The sequence below is a fragment of the Amblyomma maculatum genome, chromosome 5 (assembly GCF_055883805.1).
Source record: "Amblyomma maculatum isolate TAMU_Amacu chromosome 5, ASM5588380v1, whole genome shotgun sequence".
In the NCBI taxonomy this organism is placed as follows: Eukaryota; Metazoa; Arthropoda; class Arachnida; order Ixodida; family Ixodidae; genus Amblyomma; species Amblyomma maculatum.
The window spans coordinates 52,379,978-52,398,996 of NC_139348.1; positions in this window are offsets into that span (position 1 = coordinate 52,379,978).

Genomic DNA, 19,019 nt, shown 5'->3' on the forward strand with positions numbered 1-19,019 from the left:
CTGTAGCCTTCTGTTGCCGCCAGCGCAACGGCAATTTCTTCGGCCTCCGCTGTGCCGGCGACCTTTGCCGTGGCACAGGTGATCATGTTTCCTTCCTTGTTTACCACTACCGTCGCGGCTACGCGTTCTCTCTCGCGCGGATATACGGCAGCGTCCGTGTATACGGTGTTGTCTAACTGGGCTAGCGTTCTCTCAACGTACTCGGCCCTCGCTTTTCGTCTGTTTTCGTGAAGATTGGGGTCCATGTTTTTCGACAATGGTCCCACGTTAATGGTTTTCCTAAGGTGGTCCGGTACGTCCGCGTATCTGTCTACCAGTCCGCTCGTATCCCGACCCAACCTTCTTAGGAGCGCTCGTCCCGTGGGGATGCCTCGGAGTCTCGTGATTTGCATTCCCAGCAGAGCTTCGGCGAGCTCACTGAAGGTGTTGCTGATGCCTAGCTGGAGCAACTTTTCGTTCGACATGTGCTTGGGTAGGTGCAGAGCAGTCATGTACACCTTCCTGAGAATGATGTCGGCTTGCTCTCTTTCCGCCTTGGTCGTCGCGTGGTACGGCAGGGAGTACGTGACTCGGCTGACAATTAGGCTGTTAACTAGCTTATGAGTGTCTTCTTCTCTCATTCCATATCTCTTTTGAGAGACTCTGTTGATCATACGGCCCACCTGCTCTGCCGCCTTACTCAGCAGGCTGATGGTGTGGCTGTATTGCCGGCTTCCTTGCAACCACATGCCCAGGATCTTTATTATGTTCTTTTCCGGGATGTTCTGTCCCTCGAGAACGACCTCCAGTGTCGCTTGGGCGGGATGATTGCCGACCCTGAGGAGTTCCGACTTCTCCGTCGAGCATCTTAGGCCCCTCTCTCTGGTGTAAGTTTCTACGCAAGTTGCCGCTTCCTGTAGTTTTTCTTGCTTCTCCCCGAGAGATCCTTGGGTGACCCACATCGTGATGTCACCGACGTACATCGCGTGCTGGATGCCCTGGATCTCCTTGCGCCGTCTTGCAAGTCCAATCATTGCCACGTTGAAGAGGACGGGCGATATGATGGATCCTTGGGGTGTGCCTTTACAGGGCGTGGGGAAGACGTCGCTTCTCAGCTCGCCCAGCCCCACGGTCGCCGTTCTGTCGCTCAGGAAAGCTCTGACGTAATCGTGCGTTATCCTCCCGCAGTTGGTGTTGTTGATGCCTTCCATGATGGCCGCGTGGCTTACGTTGTCGAAAGCCCCCTTTATGTCGAGGGCCATGACGACGTTTTCGCCCGCCTTCGGCATCGCCTCGAGCACTTCCTCCTTGAGTTGGAGCAGCATGTCTTGCGTAGAGAGGTTGGCTCTGAACCCGTACATGCTGTCCGGGTACCATTGTTCGTTTTCCAGGTGCGACTGGATTCTTTTCGTGATCACTTTCTCGTACAGCTTGCCCAGGCACGACGTTAGAGATATCGGCCTGAGGTTCTCGATCTGCAGCTTTTTGCCTGGCTTCGGAATCATCACGACGACGGCGTGTTTCCACTCCGCCGGCACTCTTCGCTCTTGCCAGAGCTTGTTGAGGTAGGTCGTAAGCTGATCTATCGCCTCGTCACTGAGGTTCCTTATTAGCGAGTTCCGGATCTTGTCCGCCCCCGCCGCCGTGTTCTTCGTGGCCGATCTTATCGCCTCGACGACCTCCTCTCTCGTGATGGGTCGGTCCATGACCGGGTTCTCCTCGCCACGGTATTCTTCTCGGTAGCTCTCGACCTGATCTTTGCCGTAGCACTTGAAAACCAGTTTCAATTCGACCGGCGGGAACAGAAACAAACTCAACTTCTTATCGCAATATCTCAGCAATAATTCGATTTTTGCTGCCGGATATGCGGCGACAATGTTACAAAATGCCGTTTATTATATTTTGATAGCATATTTGGGTGTCTTTATGTCCCTTCAAGCTTGGTCTGTTTGTACTTAAAAGAAGAAGTATATAGTGGAACCTCATCATATCTCTGAGGGCTGGATGCGAGCTTCAAAGTGGGAGATTGCCTCAGAAATTGATGTTTTTCGATCATCTTTTTTCCCCAAAACAATGCCCATTTTGAACAAATTGCCCTCAGGCACAGCTTATATTATGCCCACTGCTGTTTTCTTCTCTGCATTATAGTATTTAACAGTGGGCAACGCAGGGTATATTCTCCACCATTTGAGGAGGATATCCATCATACAGCTAACACAGTCCAAAAGTAATATTTCCGGCCTCATCCAGCTCATCTAGCCTCTGCGCCAGTAGAGCGCGATGTGCTTTGTCTATGGCACCGGATGGGGCACACGCTAGCTTTATATCGAAGCAGCACCTCGCATCGATTCTGATCAAATACCACGTAGGAGAGATGATGCAGGAGGAACAATAGAGAGATCCTTGCGACAGGCGATAGAGCCTGCGGGTACCGCTCCGTCGCTAAGAATGAATTTTTCAACGCTCTCTAATGTCTCGCAATATTGTAATCTTAACGTAACATCGAATTTCTGTTACTCGTGCGCTGCGTCGCCCGGTCTGCATGATAACTTTACCACCGGTAGTGCCAACCCGCGTGCCATCGCAAGTGGTCATTACTTTCTTGAAATAGTGGTGAACTGTGCACTGAGGAACTAGCAGTTAGCACGTTTCCACTAAGGCAGACGATGTGCGACCGCCGACCGCCAATTCAAGGCCAATTCTCATTTTCTCAATCTCTATTGCGCTTGGTGTCAGAACTGTGCTTCGTTAGGCACAATAATGTCGCGACTGGCACACATCCTAGTCATTTCACAGGGCGCCGGTGTGTCGTCGCATTATCATCGACGATGTCCTTGTTTCCAGCGTCGTCGTTGCTGATGTGGGGTTTTCAATGGCTGTAGTCGGCGGAGAACGTTCGTTGTTTTGCTGCAGAGCCACCTGACTTCCAAAGGTTGCCGTCTTTAATTCCCGGACGCGGGCTAAGGTGCCGTCCTCCCACAGATGGGGTATAGCTGCTGCATGTTGAAGGAAATCTTGCGCAGAAAGGCAATGGAGATTAGGACGGGCGACTTGAAAACACGCGCTTCTTCCATCGCCAAAAGTTGTCAATTTCTTGTAGCCATTCTCAAAAAAGGGGTTGCGAGGCATCGATAACAAATGTATCTGTATGTATAGTGAAAAACGTGTGTCCGGACTCACTGCAGTGAAAGCACAGGGGTGGTTGCACGAGTCCTCCACGCTTCACGTTTCCTGTCTTTTGAGGGTCGCCCGAAGGCTGGGTTGTAGGGACGTAGAGTAGATGGCGAGGGCTTAGAATGTCGTCGCGGAGTGCAGCTACATAAATTGGCAGCGTAGCTCACGGCCAGTGGTTCTTACAGGGTAGGCATTATTATCGGATAAAAACTTGCTGCTTCCTTGTTGTCGTACGGCATCAATAAGGGAGGCTGCTTGACGTTGTGCACAAGATTAAATAGTCGATGTATGTCCTCCTAGATTACATCCTGACTAGGCGCGCGCAAGTCATTGGTTGCGGCCACCGTGTACGCGAAAGCGGTGCTAACTTGAATCGGCTTTTGTAATGCCGAGATCGGACACCAAAGGTCTGTTTTATAGCTCGCGCTTCTCTTTCAACCTCAGTCACGGATTTTCAGGATTCAGGATTCTCACGAGGCCAGCAAAAACTACTGTTCGGCACTTCTGAATCGAATTTTCATTTATCTCGTGATATTTGTCACTTAAACAGGCGCATCATTTCAGCAATATACCTGAAGACGGACTCATGTTTGAGCTGGATTTTCACCAGTAGAAACCTTCCCGCTCTTTCCGTGCCTTCAGTGTTCGTGAAGACGTTAAAGAAGACCTATATTCATCCCATGTACTCAAGGAAGCCTGGTTATTTTCATACGAATACAAATAGCTCCATTACGCGCAAAGAACACGTTCTGACGCTTACGAGTATCCTCTCAATGCGTACAGCTACCGCTCGCAAGACCTGATCTTTCCAGTCTTCGCAGTGCTGTTCCGGAGCGCGGTGAAACTCGGGGAACTTCGTGCGGCGTACAGCAAATTTTCTGGCTCTCTTAACTACGGCTCTGTTACCGGTGGCTGGGTGCGCGGGCTGCGACAGGTCTTCTTGCGTGACACGAACAGGTGTGTTGGTGTGGCTTATAGCGCAAAGCCCAAATAATGAACGGCAACAGGCCCACAACATATAACATGGTCTTGAAAATGCCGAAGGCAGCAATCAAAACGACCAGGGTTGCACTGAAAACGACTGTTGTTAGGGCGAAAGCCGGACGTGTCGGCAAAATTGATGGCTGGAGCTTTCTCCTCTCCTTATGTCAACACCAAATGTTAATGCAGAATCCTCTCTTGGCCCATGTGTGGCGTAGACAAGTGTCGGTGAACTGCGTCGGCAGTATATCCCGGCGAAAATATCAGAACGAACACACACTTAAAGAAAAAAAACGATGACTCCACCGTGGACCAAACCAATATATTCCCGATCCCCAGCTGAGTGCACAAGCCACAGTTCCATGCCAAACTTCTTTGAACCAGATCATTCTTCTTATTTGGAGCAAGGTTGCATTGTGACGATGGCAGATTTGATATTGACGCTGACAGTATTGTAGACGGTGACAGCTTATTTACTGACAGTGATGATAATGATAGGGTAGAGCAAAGGCGATGTGGTTAGTTCTAGTCACAATGATGATAGTGGCAATCAAGACTTAATATAGTAGTGACAGTGGTCATTGCAGATAAAATGACGATATATCAGGGATAGCTATTATTGTGATACCAGTTGGTGATAGTAGCGATACTGATGTTGTTTATGTAAATAGTTGTAAGTTGTTAACAAAGATGAGTAAGATGTTGATATCATAATGTCTTGCGTTTGAGACGAAATAGAGGTTTTCAAATTTTTTCTTTAGGCAGACTTGGTCTAGGTTGGTATATGGGGTTTAACGTCCCAAAGCGACTCAGGCTATGAGAGACGCCGTAGTGGAGGACTCCGGAAATTTCGACCACCTGGGGTTCTTTAACGTGCACTGGCATCGCACAGCAAACGGGCGCCTTGCTTTTCGCCTCCATCGAAAAGTGGCCGCCGGGGCCGGGATCGATATGGTTTATGAAAGCACCAGTTGAGCTCCCAGCAGCATTAGCATTTTCCACGAAGCCGCCTTCACCGGAGCATTTCGCCGAACCAACTTAACCGCCGATTCTGTCATGGAGCTTAAAAAGACGCAAGTTGAAACTGCACCGCGGTCACATCGAGGCCTGACATCCCTTTTTCCGAGTTAGCTCCAAAGGTATTTTCTGAGGAACCACAGTCATCATCATCATAATCGGCCTGACTATACCCACTGCAGGGCGAAGGCCTCTCCCATATTTCTCCAATTAACCCTGTTCTCAGCTAGCTGCATCCACTTGACCCCTGCGAACTTCTTAACCTCATACGCCCACCTAACATTCTGCCGCCCCCTGCTACGCTTTCCTTCCCTTGGAATCCAGTTTGTTACCCTAAGCGACCATCGGTTATCCTCTCTTCGCACTACATGTCCTGCCCATGCCCATTTCTCCTTGTTGATTTCCACTAGAATGTCAGTAACTTGAGTTATTTCTCTGACCCACTCTGCACGCTTCCTATCTCTTAATGTTACCCCTACCATTTTTCGTTCTATAGCCCTCTGAGTTGTCCTCAACCTAAGTAGAACCCTCTTCTTTAGCCTCCACGTTTCAGCCCCATAGGTGAGTACAGGTAAGATGCAACTGTTGTATACTTTCCTCTTGAGCGATATCGGTAAGCTGCTAGTCATAATCTGCGAGTGCTTGCCAAATGCGCTCCATCCCAATCTTATGCTTCTTGTTATTTCCTTTTCAGGTCCGGATCTACGCTTGCTACCTGTCCTAATTAAGTAGACATATTCGCCTACTACTTCCAGTGCCTCGCTACCTAAAGTAAACTGCTGTTCCTTCCCGATGCTGTTGAATCTTCTGCATATTGATTTTTAAGCCTACCTTTCTACTTCTCCTGTCTAGGTCATCAATCATTAGTTGCAGTTCATCCCCCGAGTTACTTAGCAAGGCAATGTCATCAGCGAATCGCAGATTACTTGAGGTCTCCTCCATCTACCTTTATCCCTAACTGCCCCCATTCCAAGTCTGAATACTTCCTCTAAGCAAGCTGTGAGTAGTACTGGGGAGATCACATCTCCTTCCCTGACACCTTAACAGTACACACAGACATCACGTAGAATCATTGATTTCAAGAGTTCAAGAGGACCCAGACCGATGCCAGCAATGACGGAGGAGTGGCTGTCATACTGTGTGACATATATTGAATGAAGCGTGTTGCAATCAGGGAACGATCCAGACAGGGCTCTCTCGGAGTAAACGAAGCTTCGAGCCAGTTAACGAACTTTGAAAGTAAAACGAAAGAAGATTGCCAACGAGCGCAAAATGTTGATTCTGCGACTGACAACATGCACATGGAGCGATCATCCAAATGAATCGACTTTATCGGCCTGGAGAGATACAAGATTCGCAAAGAGGACCTTAGGGTGTAGAGAAAATGGCCTAACTCATGGCCCGGAGACGCTATCAACAGAGAATGATGAAAGTGTACGCAGTGGCTGTAAACAAGACGGCAAAGGCAGCAAACAGTGTCCCTCGAAGAGCTCACAACTGCAACTTCTGGGGAGAGATGCGAGAGGAAGAAGCCGCAGCAGTAATTCGAGCTGACCCGGCGTCCTCAGTAGACCCTAGGAAAGAGGCAGAGCTGCAAAATGAAGAGCTTATTTCTGGGATTATTAAACAAATGCAAGAGGTGTGTACTGTAACGCAGCGAGAACTTATGCAGCTCCCGTTGAGAGAAGAGAGCTGCCCATCGAGAACCCTAGGAAAATGGCGGCCGCTGTTTCACAAACACAGGAAGAAACAAAGGCCAGAGCGCAGGAAAAGGACGCGGTAAAAACCGACTGTTGTGTCAAAGTGTTGTGCTAGATTGTGTGCGTTAGTACTGTCAGTGTTGACATCGAAGATGGGCGTCTAGAATTTCGAGCTGCGCTATGAACTTCTAGCGTTGAGATCACAGTTTAATTATTTTCCTCGTCGTAACGAAGCCGTGAGTCGAGCAGAATCTGCATGAAACTATCAGTGCTCTGGGAATCGAGACTCTCACTATCCCATGAAACGCGGAGCAGATGAGTGGACTTTTTCACACAGAGTAGGACGTCACCTGGACGCAGAGCAAGTTGTGTCACAGGTGATACCAGAAAAAGTGGCACTCTGGTTTCATTTGCCAGAACTGGAAACACTGTACCTTGTGCCAGGGTTCCACAAGCAAGAAGTGCTAAAGGCAGCGGGAAAACTACCGATGTACCACATTACATACTGGACTCCTACACCAACCAAGGGATTGATGCTGAGTGTTGTATTGTGGTCCTTGCCATTATTCTCTCGTTGTTGTTCTCTGTCGCAGCGCTCGTAATTTGCAATGCATTGTGGTCACTCATCCCGACTGCAGATCAATGCAGTCTGTTGGTGAGAGTGCAGCACAGGAATGTTCGGAAGAACTTGGACAGAGTGTAGGCTACAGTGCGCGATTCGGATCTGTGCTGCCACGTCCTATGGATCCCTTTTGTCCTGCGCAGTAGGGGTTCTGTTGGGAAAGTTGGAAGCCGATCTTCACGGAGTATTTTCATTGAGAGATTCACGAGCGAGATGTCAACACCGACTTCATTATGGTGGTCACCAGAGACCATTGATGTGATACAGTTCCAGCTTCGAGCTCGTCTCACCTCAGGGCGCGGAGCATGCTGCAGATCCATGCAGGAATCTGCAAAAATGATGAGGAGGAAGCCGAGGTTTTGGAAGTGGGGCGCGCGGGAGAGACTGAGCGCCATGTTGGCACATCGATAGGGACAGCCGCGGATTAAAAGCAGTGAGAAGCTGCCTGCTGTCTGCCCTGCTTCTTCTATACAAGTTTTAGATTAAGCGGCATATTTCGAAAGCTGCCCGTCGCGTGTCCCCGGAACGATTCGCAGAAAGATTCGCGTGAAGCACAGCGATTGTTCTGACATCCATTAGCACTGCGGCTGCAAAAGATAAATTCCTAGAGCACTGTGGAATCTACACTGCAGAAATGCGCAAGCCTAAGCGTTGCTGGTGCAACAGTGTGTTACTTTTGTTCTAATTATCATTATATATAATCCTAAATGGAAGCCATTATCATTGCTAATGTCATTATCACTAATTGAAGCGTCGTTGTCATTGCTGCTATCAAGAAGGTAGACAAGGAGAATTATGATGAGCGTTTTCACGATCCCAGGCGTGGCACAGCTATTGAAGACTGAGGATTCAAGGGATGGAGGCTCAATTCCCGGTTGAAACAGAATTTATTTTAGACCATCTTCCTCGCAGTAGACAAGCAGAATTGTGATGTGCGTTTTGGTTGATGTCATTTAATTGACAGCTACAGTGGGACAGGAAGCTAGACACCGCGAGTATGAGCCATTAAAGGCTTCCGCCTTAAAAAAAATCGTTTCTTGCAGCGCGTAGCCGGACAAGGACAAAGCAGGGAGGAACACGTAGGACCCACAGCACGACAGCTCGTCCTCTTCAAGCCATAAAAACATTGCAAGAGGCGTTCGTGCTTTAGAATGTTCCACTGTTTGACGAGGACCTAGAGGCCAAGCTGCGCGCGTGCTTAGATGTGTGCAATAAAAAAAAGCGTACGGTTATTTTGTACTTTTTTCTGATAGACAACCAGACACATTGAGGAACGTTAGAAATGAAAAAGCATACAGGCATCCTGAGAGCTGTGAAGAAAAATATCCATTTCGACATCCATCCTCTTTGTGTACACGACACAACAGCTGCTCTGTCTTCAGCTTGTCTTCCAATGAATGATCTTGCAAACAGGCGTAGTGATGCTGTGGAGTGCATGTTTTCTTTTTGCGCTCCGATTAACATCGTTCGGTGATGTGTGTGCAGGCTCTGTTTCGACGCCCCTTCCTCCGTGCAGTGCATGCGCGTTCATGCGAAATGCTGCAAAGTTCGAGGATCAGTGCACCGGTTCAAGCAATAACTGTGGCGGAGTTTTTGAAATCTTTTACAGGAGGAGGAAAAGCTTTATCAGTTCCAAAAACGAAAGGACAGCTCGAGGTCGACGCTAGCTGAACACACACACACACACACACACAAAAGTCAGTCGAAGCGATCATCGTTCCGTCCGTAACGACTGCGCCATAAGCTCGGAACTGAAGCAGCACGTAGAGCGTTTTGGTCAGAAGTTTTCGTACCACAGGGTTTGCTTCCGAGCCATCCGGTCGGTATGTTGCGGTAGATTCGGCAAATGATTGAAGCTTAACTGACGGCAACAATGAGATACGAGAAAGGGCGCCTCTCGCGCCACAATACTGCATGGCGATATGAGAGAAGAAATGTTTCCCTTTCGGACCTTTTGAGCTTCAGGAAGGCCCTACTTACATGATATATCTAGTGAAGCACGTGACGCGCTGGTCACATAGAAATTGATCTGGGAGCGATTTTTCAGCACGAATGTTTTTAGAATTCCCAGCAGCGTACAATTAGTCACCCCCCCCCCCCAACCGCCCAACACGCCACCACAACCCTTCCCCGAGACTACGGCATCGTTTGCTGGAAGTTCGACTAAGTCATCGTTTGCTCATAACCATGAATGCGTTCGGCTCTGTGTAGCTGACTCTGACCAAATAAAGCAACGATAGAAAGTTCCGTGTGCTGTAAGTACAGTCTTTGTCAAAAGTTTAGGGCCTGTTGTAGGGGCAGGACCGAAACGCTTCTACCCATCGGGAGATTTGGAATGCTGGGGTGCACTACGAACCGACCAATGTGGCTCAAAAGAAACCTTCTTAGGATCCAAACATTTGACAAAGACTGTACATCGCAAATGAGCCAAAAACAAACAAAAAAAAAACGAGCTTGGCCAGCCACCTGTCGGCTGCAGGATGAGGTGGTGGCATCGTGCGTGAGCGTGCGCGGGCCCCTTGCCACGCCGCTGGTCACGTTGTCCACGACACTGGAGGTGAACCACTCCTCGCGCCAGTACAGCTTCCGCCTCTTGACAGGCGTGAGCGAGAAGGGCCGGAACACGCCACCGTCGCCCTTCTCCATCTATGCAACAGCGCCGTGTCACGAATGAAGCCGCGACGTAAAGACTTCGCACTACCGAGGATCGTAATCGACTATGTACGGTCCGATATCACGGGTGACGTCACATAGAGAATGTCACAAGGATCTGCCACAAGCTATACCATCCTACTATACTTCTTAACATGGGCGATCGCAAGTATAGGATCTGTTCTGCCGGCTCAACGTAACTTGTGACTCGACCTCGTGCAGGTACGCACGCCGAGGGGGAAAAAATATGGCGGGGGGAGGAGGAGGGGGGACGGGTGAAGTGCTTGAAAAAAAAATCTACAAACTATACGGTTTGATCTGGTTTCAGGAATTTTCATACGAGCGCGACTACCTTAGATGACACGCATCGCGCGTCTCCGCAGTCCCATATATACGACAGGCGAAGTTTGCTGCCTTAACAGCATAACGGTACACCAGACACTTACAGCGATTTCGTTGTTTCGAAGCCAGGAGGGAAGTTCGCTGTCTTCGGTGCCAGCTGGATGCAAAATGTGAAAGCCTGCATCAATCCAAAACGCGCAGAGCGCTGCCGTGAGCTACTGGAACGATTACGCTGCACAAGTTGAGGCTGGGACATCGAAAACGCTGTAATTAAACACACTGGCAGCAAAATGCCTAATAACGAAAGTGGCCGCTTCTTAGACGTCGATACAATCGGGGCCGACATTCAAGAGCGTCGTAAAAGTGCGCGGTCGTGAATGTAAGCTAAATAGCGACAGGAAAGTGGCACAAGTTCACGTGGTGCGAGCAAAATTAAGCGGAACACGTGATATTTTGACAACGCGGAATTAGCACGTGTCTGTGGCTGTTCCAAAACATGGATGCATACCCTACCCGAAAGAGCTCGCTGCGGTAGCTAGCTCTGCGGATACGGTACCATCAGAGGTAACATTTCGCGCATGCGCACTGCGAAGCTAGCGATTTTCCAGAGTATACATATGCACCCTTTCCGGCAAAAGCCGCTGCTCTCATTTTCCGGAAAAAGAAAAAAAAAATGATAGCGATATAAGCTGCATTTTCGAATCGAATATACGGATCAGTCAGTCACATCTGAGGAGTCCTCAAAGGACTTTTTTTTTTCTTTTTGTATTTAGAGCGTCGCGACTTATAACGCAGAAACGTCCGACAGCGGAAACTGAAGCTACCTTCCGCCAGAGCAGAGATGGGGCCCTATTGAGCCCGCAGCGTCCAGGCTGCGCGTTTTGTGCTCGTACTGAAGAGCGCGCTGGTAAGATATTGAAGTGGGTAAAATATATACATGCGTTGGGATGGCGTATACAAGTTGCACAGAAAAAGGTGCGGCAGGAAAAGAAGTCTTGAAAATCGATACAAGGAAACAACAGCAAGGAGATACGAAATGCACGTATCTCCACTGCCAGTCGCTTTCGCTAGCAAGCTACGTCAAGACAAGTTAGAGGCGCGGATCGATGAGGCCATGTGCTATTCTGCCGCCCCAAACGATAACCACGGATCGGTTGTCGATGCTGACGCCAGGACTTCCATCCGAGTGGTGGTGGTGGTAGTGGTTATTTATTGTATATACAAAAGAAAAAAAAAAGATGTTTGCCCGCCCCGGTATCTGCTATCTGAATTGCACCTGAACTGGGGCGGCGGAAATAAAGGGATAGCGAGGAAAAGGTAGAGGAAATCAGAGGTGAGCGATAAGGAGAAAGAAAAGGGTAGGTAAAAATAAAAGAAATATATAAACTATGGTACAGTATACAGTACTTTGCTTGAGGCCCACCCGCAAATGTCTTAGGTCACTGAGCCCTCGGCACATCGGGCGGGCCTCCGCAATAGCTCTGCGTGCAGGCAACTGTTCACTGCGCACGCACTTGCACACTGTACAAAACAGTGTCGTTTCATTTTCATTCACTAGCAGTCGAATCAGCAAAAAAAGGTGAACAACAATGTCACGTGTGTTCGGATCAAAAGATGATTTTTTTCTTTGTCAACAGATGATAATGGGAGGGTTATGTCGAGGATATGTTGGGGAAAGGTGTTCCAATCTTTCGCTGCACTTAGGGAGGCAGAAAAGGTAGCAGTTCAGGCACGTGACGAAAAACTTGAAGCATGTGGCTGCAGTGCGGAGAGAGACGTACGAGGGGCAAGCGATTAAGTGATGAGAAACAGAAACTGCGGTACAGTGGTAGAATGGCTATACGACGGGAACAGAAAAGGGCAGTAGCGACGATTTAGTTTTTAAAGCTGAAACAATGATGTCATAAGAAGAATAAGCGAGATTTTGGAAGTTGATCTGATGCGGGTCCCATACTGCAGATGCATATTTTAGTTTACGTCGCAAGAATGACCCCCCCCCCCCCCCCATCCCCCGCGTTGAATAAAAAAGAACACAATTTGTGCTTTGGATCTTGCGCCAAGAAAGCCACAGCCACCACCACCTCACCATCATCATCATCGTGCTCACGTGTCCTTACAGCAGAGCGGTCCGCCAGGACTGTGCGCGCATGCAATACGCGCGCAATCAATGCACAAATGTATAGGGAGCCCCGATCGGAATTCGCTTTTTAAATCGAAAGCAAACTTGTTTTTCCTCAATGCGCTTCTATGTGTAGACTGAAGGCACGAAAAAAGAAACTGATTTTTTGTTTCCCACCTCCGAACTGAAGAACTGCCACCGACAATGTTATAAGGTGCGCCAGGCTCAACGTGTACCAGACGTGTGAAAAAGGCGTTACATACTTCGTAGCAACAGCTTAATCCTATATACGTTCGATGAAAAAAAAAAGAAAAAGCGAAGGAGGCTGCGATTATACGGAGGAAGAATTATAAGACGAACAGTGCTCTATCGCTCCTAAGATTTAAATGATGTATTCCTAACCCATGGAGAGAACCGAACACACCCGACTTGCATGCTCACTGGCAAATATTACGTATAATATATTACGACTGATGAGAAAGAAGAGGGTGAAGGGGAGATAAATCCCAAAGTGATGAGAAACGTTCCTAAAGAAGGAAGGAAAGAGGGTGTCCTTCTGCTCCCCTGTCATCAGCCAAAGCCGCCAAACGATAGGAAGGAGCACCACAGATAAAGTGGATCCGGCCGTGGACGCCTGGGTTTATGCGCTATCTGAAAGGAACCCACAATCGACGCTTGCGAGAGCAGCAGTCTTTTTTCGGAACACAACGAGAAGTCACTTCACCGTCCTGCACCTCAAGAGCGGCAGGAAACGGTGTCACCCTTTCAGACGTGGCCATTTCGAAACTTTTTCTCTTCCTTGGAATGTGCTAGGAATTTTACGAAACGGCGGCCTTTGTAACACATCCCTCAGTGTTTCCATGCAGACAGATGCACAGCAGCATCATTAGCCCCCCCCCCCCCCTTTTTTTTATGCCGATTTCTGGCTTCATGTGCACCTCCGAAATTGTTGCTTCACAACACCTTGCGTGTTTGACAAATGCTAGTATTTCAATATTCCAGCTTCCTACCACTGAGCTAGCTAGTTTCGAACACGCCAGCAGAAAAACAAAACCTGATCATCTTTCTGGGCCCGCTTGCACGAAACGATCTTAAGACTGTCTTAGCCAAGTCCAGACCTCACTGAGTCTAAAGGACAGCCCGCTAGCATGGCCGCTTAAGGCTGGAGTCGAGACTGGGCTTCAGTACTGACTTGAATAAGTCCCTTGTTTGATTACGACTCTAGTGTCGCCTTAGTTAAGACACAAGGACGCCAGGTACCCACGTAGAGAAATTAGGAAAATACAGGGATGCGCTGGCCCTGTCCCCGCGGTAAGATGTAACATTCCGTCAGTGTCGCGCTGCGTAAAATCCGTGAGATTGCTGTTTGCGGCTTAAGATTGTGTTAGGAGTTAAAATGCCCCCAGTGGTTGTTGAGGGCATTCAGGGAAGCCATTCTGGTGAACACGAGCCGAACCGAAGCGCTCGGAACCCAAGCCGTCTTAAAGAAGTCTGGTCTTACTAAAGACGCCGTTTAAGTCTGGACTTAGCTCGGACTTTATCGTGCAAGTCGGCCCTGGATCATTCCAGAAGAAAAAGAAAAGTTGTTTGCAAACGCATAACAAGTGCAATTGAAAAGGTTAAGTTTCAAATGCGGGACGTGCAAAAAAAAAAGAAAAGATAAAGTGGTCCTTAGGCATAAGGCCAACATATAATGTAACGGTAGGAAGACGGCCGGGGAGACGATTTGCAAATCTGCGGAGGCAGGCCAATGGATAACGCCTTTTGTCACACAGTAGACGTACTTACTGTGATTATCATTGTTCCACACGCCCACAGCAGCAGACAGCGCAGGCAAACGTCACGTAAAGGGAGGTCCCGCGATACGCCCCGAAAAATACCCAGCCAAAAAGTTAAAGGCGAAAATGAGAACAACAGTGGCACCAACCCAAGAATGCTACACACACACACATGCAACAGGACTCATGGCAGGTACCCATACTTGCACGGCGCGTTGTCGGCAGTTAAATCCATCTAAAAGCTGGCGCATTAAAAACACAGTTTTTTTTTTTAAGGCGAAAGCTTTTATTGGCTCACGAGTGTGGACAGGATTTGTGCATCGGCGGAGGGTGTCACACCGAGATTGTTGAGAAATGCTGAATTGATTGATGAGTAAAAGGATGATTGTATGCAGCAGATAGTGACAAAAAAATGTGTGTGCGAAATTTCCCTCCTGTGGAGTAATTAAGCCAAAAAGTTGATTCAACGTGAAAATAGCCACAGACGTCGATGTAGTGTGCAGACTTCAAAGCAGCCAAGGACGTCGAAATTTTACAAAAAAAAAACGTCCAAAAACGTTGCAAAGCTCTAATGACAGGCCTCGCCATTCTGTTACAACTTCGAAAGTAGTCATTCAAGAGGAAAAAAGTAGTTATAAGAGAGAAAAAGTAAAAACACCAAAAAAGAAAACAACCAAAGAGAACAAAGTAGAATGAGTAAAAAGAAAGCAAAAACAAAAGAAAGATAAAACGGAGCAAACGGGGAAAAAACAAGCAATTGAGTTCAAAGAGTCGCAGGAAAGGCTTTCGCCTTACTGCACTTAAGCATCTAACAATTTTTTTAACTCCTAACCATGCAGTAAGTCAGCGCCTGTGTGCGTCCTTCTCCGTTTCCTTGTCCAACATTCAGAAAACGAGAGCAGGGGAGTGAAGCAGTGGAGGAAATGTAATGCAGAATTCATACCACCAGGGATACGGGGGAGGTAATTCAAGAAGGGCAAGTACAAAGCGACCCTCGTACACAACACCTCCTCTCCTGCCTTGTGCGAACGTAGAGGGCCGTTTTGGCCTGCGGTATCCTGTACCTGACTAGTGGAGTCGAGCCAAAGGCCAGCTGTGATACGGGAACGCATTTTGTAACCGCGCAACGTTTCCTAGGTGCATTATACAGCGCGGGTCACAAGCTGGTTGTCCATATATAGAGACAGCACAACTGATAGGAGGGATTAATCTGTTCAAGACAGGCATTGCGCTCTAGCCAATACGCGACGGGGACCAGTGCTGTATTTCTTCCAGACCATATCAGGCCGACAGCATCGAAAGCGCCCCATACAGTGAAAGAGAGAGAGAGTAACAGGGAAAGGAGGAAACCGATAAAGAAGCCCATCCGTCATTCGCTGATAAATGCTATACAAAACACTTTATTTCGGAGCAGAATTCAATTGTTCAAAATGAGCTTCGCCTTCCAAGCAGGCCGAGCCGATACTCTTCGCGAGGCGAATGCAGCCGGGTATGCCATGAGAGGACCGGGGATGAGGGAGGGGGTATAAAGAAGAATGGGCAGCGCCGGGGCAGTTGAGGCAGTGTGCAAGATCCGCATAAAGCTCGGGGCTGTTGCGACACGACGGATCTGAGCCGGAACGGTACAGGATACAGTCTTGCTGGTGATGCTTTGAGTTGTACGGAGGGTATACGAGCCTGGCAAACAGAGACGGGGGTGAGGGGCTGGGAGAATTACGAGCTCCTGCCTGAATTGTAGGTATAGAACTGCGATATGGCTTTCCCGATCAGAAGGACCTCATCACGCATCGATGGGCTGGACTAGCTGATCGCCAAAGGATTACATATCTCATTTCCAGCAATCCCTGAGTGTCCAGATATCCGACTTAATGTGACTGTGCGATATTTCAGACGAAAAATCGCCATATCTATGTCAGAATGTATACTTTGGGGAATGGTTCGGTTTTGAAAGGCACAGAGGGCGGCTTGGGAGTCGGTGTATACAACGCATTGTAGGGTCGGGGAAAGATGTGTGAATTCCTGGACAGCATGCAATGTCGAGAGAATCTCCATAGTAGTACTGTCCGGTGGGTATAAGCATGGACCACTGGTAGAAGAGAGCGTCAAGGGGAAAGGGGAAATGTATGAGCTGTGTTTTAGTATAATTAGATCCGTGTATGGATAATTTAGTGTATGCTACAGTAATGTGTAACTTTATAGAGACGGAGTGTGTTGGGAACTGGGCCTGCCTGCGTCCAAAATGAAGAATTGTGGCCATGTTGCGGGGAATTGGTGGGAGGTTGGATACTTATGGGTGTCCATGCAAGAACCTCTATAGGGTAATAGGCACGGGATTGATATAAGCCTGGGAAAGGATCCATCTGCCATGCTGTGTGGTGGATAGACGAGAAAGCCGGCATCGTATAGACGCTGTGTAGAAGTTTGTATTGAAAATTGGACAGCTCGCTTTGTAGAGGGTGTGTAGAACAGATCCCAACTCGTCTATCTGGGCTTGTGTAAGAGGGAGCTATGGAACGCAGTGTTGTGGTGAGAACAAGGGCTCGAAAAATACGACAGGCCCGAGCCTCACTGAGACAGCAGTGCCGTCTGATTACACGGCGGACGAGATGGGGGACCGTGTGACAGGTGTAAAGAACTTGATTGAGAGCCTGCATGTTTTTGTGCGAATGAAATGCTATGCCTAGAATGCGACAACCTGAGGCTCCGGGGACGTGTCGTGAGTCCAGGGAAAGAGAGATAAGGCTGTTGTGCGTCTCAGACTTCTCTGGTGCGGAACAGCACTGAGTGCACACACAGCGGCGGTTCTGAGCACATCACGTACACACACACACGCAGTCGCCTTGACCTATAAAAGCATTCGGCATGAAAATACCGGCGTGTGAGCTGAGCTATAGCTATTCGCTTTTTGGCGCTCTATATAGTTCGACCCGTTATGGCGGCCGACGTCTCCCCCTCCTGAGTCCTGCCCACCCGTCATGGCATGACGCTGGATTAATCAAAACGAAACGGACCGGTCCCATTTATCAGCTTTAGGCAGTAAAGCGAAACGTAAAAAAAAAAAGAGTCAAGGCCTGCCTTGCCTGCGATGAAGCTTTTGCACGCAGGACGCAACCTGGCGCATCGCATACCTGTCTATTAATAGCCTTGTCATACAACGAACAATAAATGCAAACTATACGCTGTAGCGGCGGAATGGCGCCAGCCAATTTGCTCAAACGTCATGTACGCTGCACTGATAAGGGGTGATTGTCAAGGTGATTACTTTTTGCGTGGCAAAGTCGTTGACCTTAAATAAATACGTGCGATGAATAACCTGCCATTTCTGCGTACAGTTTAATCGCTAAGATTCTGGCACAACACATTCGCATCAAGATGAATGTGAACAAGTTTCCCGTTTACAAATCAGGGAATTCAAATACATTTGCGCTTCACACGTTGCTAGCGAATGTAATTTTCCCAAATGACAATAAATTTATCATGTGTCACAGACACTAATGACGAGTAGTGCAGGCTTTAATTATAGTTCCAGTCACCGGTTCATGCCGACTGTTAGGCACTTTTACCTTAGCGCGTTTCTAGGCACACGAAAAAATAAAATTAACAATAGAGGGTCTCGATGTCTCGCGAGAATGGCGAATGCCTACTTTTCCTCTCCTATCATTTCCCTCACATCGTTTACCCGCAATACGAGATCGCCGACGCCAGACGTATAGGAAAGTCAAGGTCTGTCGTGGTGACCTTCACAGGCATCACGCAGGTATCCAAAGGAATGCGGTTCGCTTCGGGACTTTACCGGTGCGAACCCTTTAGGAACAAGGTGGAAGCGTGCTTCAATTGCTGGAAGCCCAGGCACCGCGCCGATGTCTGCATAAAGGAGAGAAAAAGCTTCTGCAGGAGGTGCGGAACGCAGCATCTACCGAAAGACCAACCCGACTGCACGCCAAGGTGCATTGTATGCAGAGGCCAACACCTCACGAGCTCTAGGAAGTGTGACCTCCGCTTCGAACGACAGCCGAGCAGTGGACTATGAAACCTGGACACCGAGCCGGGAAACCAGACACCCCGATCTCGACCCGGACCGACCAGCCTAAAGCTAGGCAGACTTAAGCGCATTCCTGTAATTTTGGGCTGACTTGCGCCAGTATAGACAACTGGCGCGAGCTGAAAGAAGCAAGCGGGCTTATCGGTCTTCAAACTAGGAATGCCAGTTACACGCGTCAGCGCTCCATTTTAATGACTTCGAAGATAAATCTTCATAAGCCGGCAAATTCGAACAGTCAGGAATAACTTGGAAATGACTGTGAATAGCCCCTTCATGGATCATTGCCTTGTCCTGGCGGAGGGGCTCGCGAAACTCAATGAAGTCGTGAGCTCTGCTGTGTAGGGCCACCTAAGACAGACAGGTCACGGCAGAGAGTTCTGACAAAATGTGATTCACTGGAGAAGGTAATGGCAACCTACTCCAGTATTTCCTGCCAAGAAAACCCTATGACCCGTCACAATAGCATTAATGATATGGGGCAGGAAGATGAGCCCCCAGGTTGGAAGGCGTTCCACATGTTAATGGGGATGAACCAAGGGCGATTCCTAGTAGCTCCAGGACGAATGAAGCGGCTGGGCTAAAGCTAAAAAGACGCTCAGTTGTGGATGTGTCG